The sequence below is a fragment of the Rhagoletis pomonella genome, unplaced genomic scaffold, assembly GCF_013731165.1.
Source record: "Rhagoletis pomonella isolate Grant_MI unplaced genomic scaffold, Rhpom_1.0 Rhpom_scaffold_00013, whole genome shotgun sequence".
Taxonomy (NCBI): Eukaryota; Metazoa; Arthropoda; class Insecta; order Diptera; family Tephritidae; genus Rhagoletis; species Rhagoletis pomonella.
This window is the reverse complement of record NW_023458567.1, coordinates 14,889,432-14,897,160: the sequence shown is the minus strand read 5'-3', so window position 1 is coordinate 14,897,160 and position 7,729 is coordinate 14,889,432. Positions and strand designations below refer to the sequence as shown.

The following is a 7,729-nucleotide window of genomic DNA, read 5'->3' as shown; positions in this document are numbered from 1 at the left end:
GCAGATTCCGGTTTTGAAGCTACTGGTGACTTTTCATCTTTGACGCTTTCGGCAGCGGACTCTGGCCTAGAAGGCTCTTTTGAAGCAAGAGGAGATTCATCTTGTTTTACACTCTCGGAAACGGACTCAGGCCTTGAAACTTCTTTCGAAACCTCTGGCGACTTTTCATCTTTAACGCTTGCAGCAGCAGATTCCGGTTTTGAAGCCACTGGTGACTTCTCATCTTTTACGCTCGTTGCGGCAGATTCTGGTCTGGAAGGTTCTTTTGAGGCAAGAGCAGATTTATCATCTTTCTCACTAACGGAAACTGATTCAGGCCTTGAAACTTCTGTCGAAGCCTCTGGCGACTTTTCATCTTTGACGTTCGCATCAGCGGTCTCTGGCTGCAATGCGACAGGTGACTTCTCATCCTTCACGCTCGCAACAGCAGAATCCGATTTTGAAGCCACTGGCGACTTCTCATCTTTGACGCTCGTAGTGGCAGATTCTGCTTTCGAAGTAAATGGAGATATTTCTTCTTTGACGTCATCGACACTCAATACCTCTTTAACGACCACAGGAGATTGCTTGACTTTCTCTTCTGGAACTGTATCCTCAGATGGTCCTCGGGAGCTGTCTTTGGTGATGGCTGGTGACTTTTCTCCTTCAGGGCTTTCAGGACGCGAAACCATGGAAGCAGTGTCAGTTTTGAGATCTTTTGCTTCGTCTACTGGTGTAGAAACTGTTTCTGCACCTGAAACAGCAGTGTCTTCTGCGGGAACTTTTTTACTTTCAGTGGATGTCTCTTTAACTTCGGGGAAATCGCCTTCGGCTACGTCAACCGGACTAGACGACGTTGGCAGTTTGGCATCGCTTTTCACAACTTCTAGGTCTAGTGTAAGCGCGGATGGATCAATCTTAACTGGAGCTTTGTCAACAGGAGATGACACAGTCTCCGCTTCTAATTTATCAGCTTCATCAGCAACAGAAGCTGGCCGAGAGTCTTCCGTAGATACGGGAGCTGATTTTTCATCTTTAACGCTTTCAGCAACGGACTCCGGCCTTGAAACCTCCTTCGACGCGGTGGGCGATTTGTCATCTTTAACGCTTTCGGGAGTCGAGCCAGATTGCGATGGTTCTTTGGAGGTAGCCGCAGACTTTTCATCTTTAACACTCTCAACAGCAGATTCTCGACGTGAAGCTTCGGCCGATGGAAGCGCGGACTTTTCATCCGTTACCGCAGATGCCCTACGAGAAGTTCCATCAGATGCTGCTGGTGATTTTTCATCAATGCTACTTTCAAAAGTGGAAGCTTCTTTTGGTGAGGGAGTAGGTTTTACCCCTTTCTTCTCATCCTGATCTAATACAACAGACGCTTTACGAGATTCTGATTTAGCCTGAACTTCTTTGATTTCTTGTGAGGCTTTTCTGCTTGCTTGTAGGGACTTCTGCATTTCCACCTCAATAGCTTCTTCAATAGTCGCAGGACTATCGATGGAGACAGTGTCCTCTAGATCCTTGGGCTTAGTGGAATCAATAGCTGCAAGTACATGGGCAGGTAATTCATCTTCAGATGTAACTTCACTGCCCCCCTTTTCTTCAGGTGTGCTTGTCGACTTGCGCGATTCTTTTGCAGCTGTCTCTTCTGTGACAGTGGAAGGTTCCTTCTTGGTAGGTGAAGCTGTTTTTTCTTCAGGTGAAGTGACTTTCTCAGCTGGAGAAGGAGCTTTTTCAGAGGGCGATGGTGGCTTCTCTGTAGAAGATGCGGCTTTTTCTGAGGGTGAAGTAGCCTTTTCAGCAGGAGATGGTTCCTTCTCAGCTGGGGATACGTCTTTTTCTGAAAGAGATGATGCCTTATCTGCAGGAGAAGCATCCTTCTCAGCTGGTGATATATCTTTTAAGGCAGGCGATGATGCCTCCTCTGTAGGGGATGCAGGTTTCTCTGCAGGCGAAGGTGCTTTCTCAGCTGGGGATATATCTTTTCCAGCCGGCGATGGTGCCCTCTCTTCAAGGGGAGCACATTTTTCTGCAGGCGAAGGTGCCTTCTCAGCTGAAGATATATCTTTTTCGGCAGGTGACCCTACCTTCTCAGTAGGAGATACAGATTTTTGTGAAGGCGACGCCGCCTTTTCAGCAGGAGATAGTTCCACCTCAGCTGGGGATACATCTTTTCTGGCAGGCGATGGTGCCTCCTCTGTAGGGGATGTAGGTTTCTCTGCAGGCGAAGGTGCCTTCTCAGCTGGAGATACATCTTTTTCGGCAGGTGAAGGTACATCAGCAGGAGATACAGATTTATCTGAAGACGAAGCAGCCTTTTCAGCAGGAGATGGTTCTACCTCAGCTGGGGATACGTCTTTTTCGGGAAGAGATGATGCCTTCTCTGCAGGGGAAGCAGGTTTTTCTGCAGGCGAACTTTCCTTCTCAACTGGGGATACATCTTTTTCGGCAGGTGAAGGTACTTTCTCAGTAGGAGATAGAGGTTTCTCTGATGGTGAAGCAGCCTTTTCAGCAGGTGATGGTTCTACCTCAGCTGGGGGTACATCTTTTTCAGCAGGCGATGGGGCCTTCTCTGTAGGGGATTCCGGTTTCTCTGCGGGTGAAGGCGACTTCTCAGCTGGGGAAGCGGGTTTTTCTGCAGGCGAAGGTGCCTTCTCAGCTGGGGATACATCTTTTTCTGCAGGCGAAGGTGCCTTCTCAGCTGGCAATACATCTTTTTCTGCAGGCGATGGCTCCTTCTCTGTAGGCGATGCGGGTCTCTCTGGGGGTGAAGCAGCCTTTTCAGCAGGCGAAGGTGCCTTCTCAGCTGGGGATACCTCTTTTTCCGCAGGCGATGGCTCCTTCTCTGTAGGCGATACGGGTTTCTCTGGGCGTGAAGTTGCCTTATCAGCAGGAGATGGTTCTTTCTCAGCTAGGTATAGAGTTTTTTCAGCAGGTGAAGGTTCCTTTTCAGCTGGGGATACATCTTTTTCGGCAGGCGATGGTGCCTTCTCAGTTGGGGACACATCTTTTTCAGCAGGCGATGGTGCCTTCTCAGTGGGAGATGCTGGTTGCTCTGCGGGTGAAGCCGACTTCTCAGCTGGGGATACAGTCTTTTCGGCAGGCGATGGTGTTTTCTCTGCAGGGGATGAAGGTTTCTCTTCAGGCGAAGGTATGGTAACAGCTGGAGAAACGGATTTTTCGGCAGGCGATGGGGCCTTGTCTGTAGGAGAAGCTAGTAGCTCTGCTGGTGAAGCTGCCTCCTCAGCTGGGGATGCAGGTGTTTCGGAAGGCGATGGTGGCTTCTCAGCTGGCGAAACAGATTTTTTAGCAGGCGATAATACTTTCTCTGAATGAGATGGTGGTTTTTCTGCGGGTGAAGCGGACGACTTTTTCTCTGCAATATTTTTTTCGACTTCGACTTTCGCTTCGGTTTCCTCTTTTTCTTCAACTTCTACTTCCTTCTCCTCATATGTATCTTTTTCCTCAGCTTCTTTTTCCTCTTTTGTAATTTCTTCTTTGTGTGAAATAACCTTTCCACTATCCTGAGTGTCTTTTTCGTACACACCCAAGTCAGCTTCCTCGTGCACCGGTAAGTCAGCGACTTCATCTGGAGTCTTCACCACATCGCGTAAGAGGTTCTGTTGAGCTTCGAAGGTCATCTTCATTGGTAGCACACGTTCCGCAGTGGCTAAACCGACAATTACTGGCTCCGCGACCTTCTCAATGACAATACCAGCTGCCGTTACAATGGGTTCCGTTGGCTTAGCGGCCAAAGCCTCAGCTCCAGCTGCATGCTCGGCCTCCTTTGTTTCCTCCTTCACATACTTTTCTTCAATAACAAGGTCTTCTTTGATTTCATCAAGCGGTATGCGTTCGTCTTCAGGAAGCGTTGGCGCTGTGGTAGCGCCCGACTCGATTGTGGCGGAGAACTTTTCTTCTGGTAGACTTTCTTGTAGGTTGGCAGGTAGGATCTCAGGTTGGTCTATGGGTTCATCTTTGGTGTCGGAAGTTTTCTTAGCGCTGCTTATTTTTTCCTCATGCGTGGGCGAGGAGAGTTCTTCCTCAGCTTTAATTTGTTCTTCAGTGCGCGTAGTGACTATATCTTTGGCTGCAGTGATTATTTCTTGTACTTCAGCTTTAATCTCTGACTTGTCAGGTATGGTTATCTTGTGTTCAGGTTCTGCAGCCTTCTCTTCATCATCGACTTCCTCTTCTCCAGCTTCTGCCTCCGCTTCAGCACCCTCTAGCCGTGCCTTGCGCTCTTCGGCCTCAGCTTTGGCAATTGCAGCTTCGATTTCCTCTTCGGCGCTCTTTTTGCGTTTCTTTTCCGACTCTTGGGAATCGCGCTGATGCTTTTGTATTTCTTCTTCCTTCGTTATGCTGCTCTCTTGCTCTACTATCGAGTCCTCAGTGTACTGATCGATTTCTTCTTTTTCAATTATCAGATACTCTTCCTCCTCCTCGGCCTCAGTAGTGCTGTCCTGCTTGGAGATCTTGCGCATTTCCGCAGCCAACTGCTTCTGACGTTTCATTTCATCGCGGCTAAAGACCGCTTCGATTTCCCGCACGACCTCTTGCTCTTCCTTCAGATCATCGAGTTCGCGTTGCTTTTCGGCGTCGAGTTCTTGTGAGGCGGTCAAGTCCTGCAGCTTCTTGGCAGCAGTCGCCTCATCGGCTGATGGCGTGGAAACCAAACTGGAGTCGGTGGTGCCACCTTTGTCCAAACGCGACTTTTTCAAATCCGCTTTGGGTTTAACTGATTTGATGGGACTGCCAGGTGCACGCTTCGTTGGCGAAGCACCGCGTGGCCGCCGTGAAATTGGCTTACGCTGCTGCACTTGTTGTTGCTGGGTACGTGTCTCTTTGCGTTCAGCAGCACTGGTACGCGTGGTCTCGCGGCGTGTTGTTGTGGTAGTAGAGGTGCTGGTAGCCTGACGTGTAGCTTGTTGCTTGGACTCGAGCACCTTGCGATTGTTAGCATCTTTGGCGCTCTTGGCCGGCGTGCTGCTGGGGCTAGATTTGGTAGCGCGTGTAACTACACGCGGCTTAACATCACGCGGTTTTGTTGCTGCGGGCTCTTTGCGTGGCGTAGCAGTTGGTGAGGCCTTCTTATCCGCGGTCAAATCCTTCCTAAGGCCCTTGCGCTCCATTGATTTCGGCGGTTTGGTATCGATGCGGGAACGCACTACAGGCTTTACCTCGGCACGTGGCTTGTCAGGTTTACCCTTGCCGGCTTTGCTGGGTTTAATGACTTCGGGTGTTGGCGTTTCCTCTTTTTGTGGTGCAGCTTGTTGCTGTGGCTTCACTATAACCACCTCAACCTTCTTCTCGCTTTCGGCCTCCTTCTCTTTGTTATCCTCTTCAGCCGCTTCACCATCCGGTTTATCTTCCTCTTTGCTCTCTGCTTCAACTACCGGCTCAGGTACAGCCTCATCACCGGTTTCAGCGGCAGGTTCGTCAGTGTCCACGGAGTCTTCCTTCTTCTGCAGACCAATCTTCTCGACTTCAGCCTCAGCCTTTCCAATCTTGGTCTCTTCTATTACTTGGGCGGCAGTGGCTGCGGCCTCTTTTGCTTTATTGTCCTGCTGTATAGCCACGGCAGCTGCAGCAACCGGCGCAAATCTACCAATTGCTTTGGACGGTACGCCCATCGGCTCGATAGGCGCGCCAATGGCGGACTTGAATGTCTTACGTGTCGTCACCACAGTCTGTATAGTTGGTGCAATAGACTTGGCAGTACATGTAGAGTGTTTCATGAATTCCAAATGCTTGAGCTTTTCCAAACCTTCCTGTATCTTAAAATCTGGTGTGCTGCCGGGGAAGAGTATACGGGTAATGGTGTCATCTGGGTTGGCTGGCTGCCAGACAAGCAATGCACAAATGGACACCAAGTTCTGCAGTGGGAAGTTGAACTCGCGCGAATCGCGCGCGGCGAATAAGCGTTGATCGCCTGAGTGCCATTTTGCTAAAAACTCTTTAACCTCTTTGGAATCGCGAGCGGGGCTGATCACATACATATCCAATGTGCCATGGCCAACTTTGTGGTACAAATTGATAGGGTCTTGATTGCGATAGCAGGTTTGCGGCTTCAGGTCCAGCGACTTCAGATCACTTACTAAATTGTGGCCATGTTCGAAGAGATCAACTAAAAGAGGGTCGCGATCCTTATCACCGTCGGGACTGGGCAGGCCACCCTTGCGATCGGGCACGTTACCGAAGAAATGTCCGATTTGTGGATAGACGTGAGCGTCACGCTTACGCGAAACCACCGAACTTATGCCCTGAATGTTGCTGTTGTTAAGGCGTGTCAAGAGGACGGCATCCAAGCGATCCAAGTGGCGTACGAAATCCCAGAAGCAAGCCTTGCGGTTGAAACCGCCGTCGACTGGAGATTAGAAAGAGAGAGAGGCAGTGGATGAAATTATAAAAGGGTATAAGAAAGTTACATGATACTTACCCAACATATTAAAACCATTGATGCCGAAGAGCGCAGCATCACCCTGACCACCTGGGAAGACGTAAAGTGTAGGATGTGTAAAGCGTATATTGCCCACAACATCTGAAGTCTCAAGCAGTTCACGCAGTGAAGTAGGCACAAGCATGGGTGCCAGGTAATCTGCGGAGGAAGAAAGTACATATTGGTTTAGTGTAAATAAAGAACTTGTTTAAGCCTCCATTCCATTCGCTTACCAATAAAGGCGTTGATACCTTCACTGCTTGTATCCAGCACGTCCACGGGATTAATACGTATTTTACAGAGGCGTGCAAAACTTTTGTGTGGCACGCTGTGCCAGTGACCGGCATCGGCACAATGGATATTCATTGTGATCGTGTCGGCGTAGGCGCGTAGCACACGCTGTACGTCGTGCTCTTGAAATGCCTCCGAGAAGTCGGAGACGGAAAAGGTTCCATCCTGGAAAGAAGAAGACAGAAAGGTAGTAATGAATAGAAAAAAGGAAAATAAAAATTTTGCGATGTGGTATAAGAATTTTGTAGATATTTAACGTAAGAAAACTGCCGTTATTCTAGATAGCTGTAAGCGGGAGAAGTTTACCTAATGAAAAATCAGCAATCAATTCAGTTTCAGAGCTACCATTAATGATTCGGTAATCGCGAGCCCAGATAGTACTGGCCTTTGTAACAATTTCTATGGCAGTTGTACGAATGGAACAGTATTGTGCTCCTTAGAGCAGGTTCAGCAGATCCTCTTTTTCCGCCAAGAGGCTATCCTCTTCCTCTGTTACTAGCTTCGCGAGCCTCGTTGAACTCTTTCAGAGTTAGAGCGTTTCTGTCCATTCGTACGAGTTTATCAGGTAGATATTCAATAAGTTGTCTGCGCTCTTACACTACCGAGGTGTTTGATGGTTATTAGGTTATGATACCAGTGGAACCGCTTGAGTGCAAGATTGCTAGTCTTGGTCTTAAGGGCTAAGCAAGCTTCGACTGAAAAACTAAACATGTTTATCAAGAAGAATAAAAGTATATCTTTCAGGAACACTGAGAAAAAATAAACCATATCGTGGCATGCCCAGAGCTGGAAGAACTCCATGAGGAAGTGCAAAACTGCTGCTTTGTAGAGATTTTTGTTTGGTGAATTTTTCGCTTGAATACGCTTTCATTCTGTACTTCATAGATGCTGTTTCTTGGTTCGGAAGTACATAACAAAAATGATTATTATCGTGTGAACATGCTCACGGCCTTCGATCCTGCGACTTTCTGGAAGCCAACAAATAATAACAAGCACCTCTGCACACTCAGTTAGAGGCGAAGT

At 48.5% G+C, this 7,729-nt stretch overlaps 1 protein-coding gene across 1 annotated transcript in view; it reads left to right on the top strand.

Annotated features, from left to right (window-relative positions):
• Positions 1-7,729, top strand: part of LOC118748873 (microtubule-associated protein futsch) — a 509,684-nt gene that overhangs the window by 484,064 nt on the left and 17,891 nt on the right. The gene's annotated exons all lie outside the window — the stretch shown is intronic.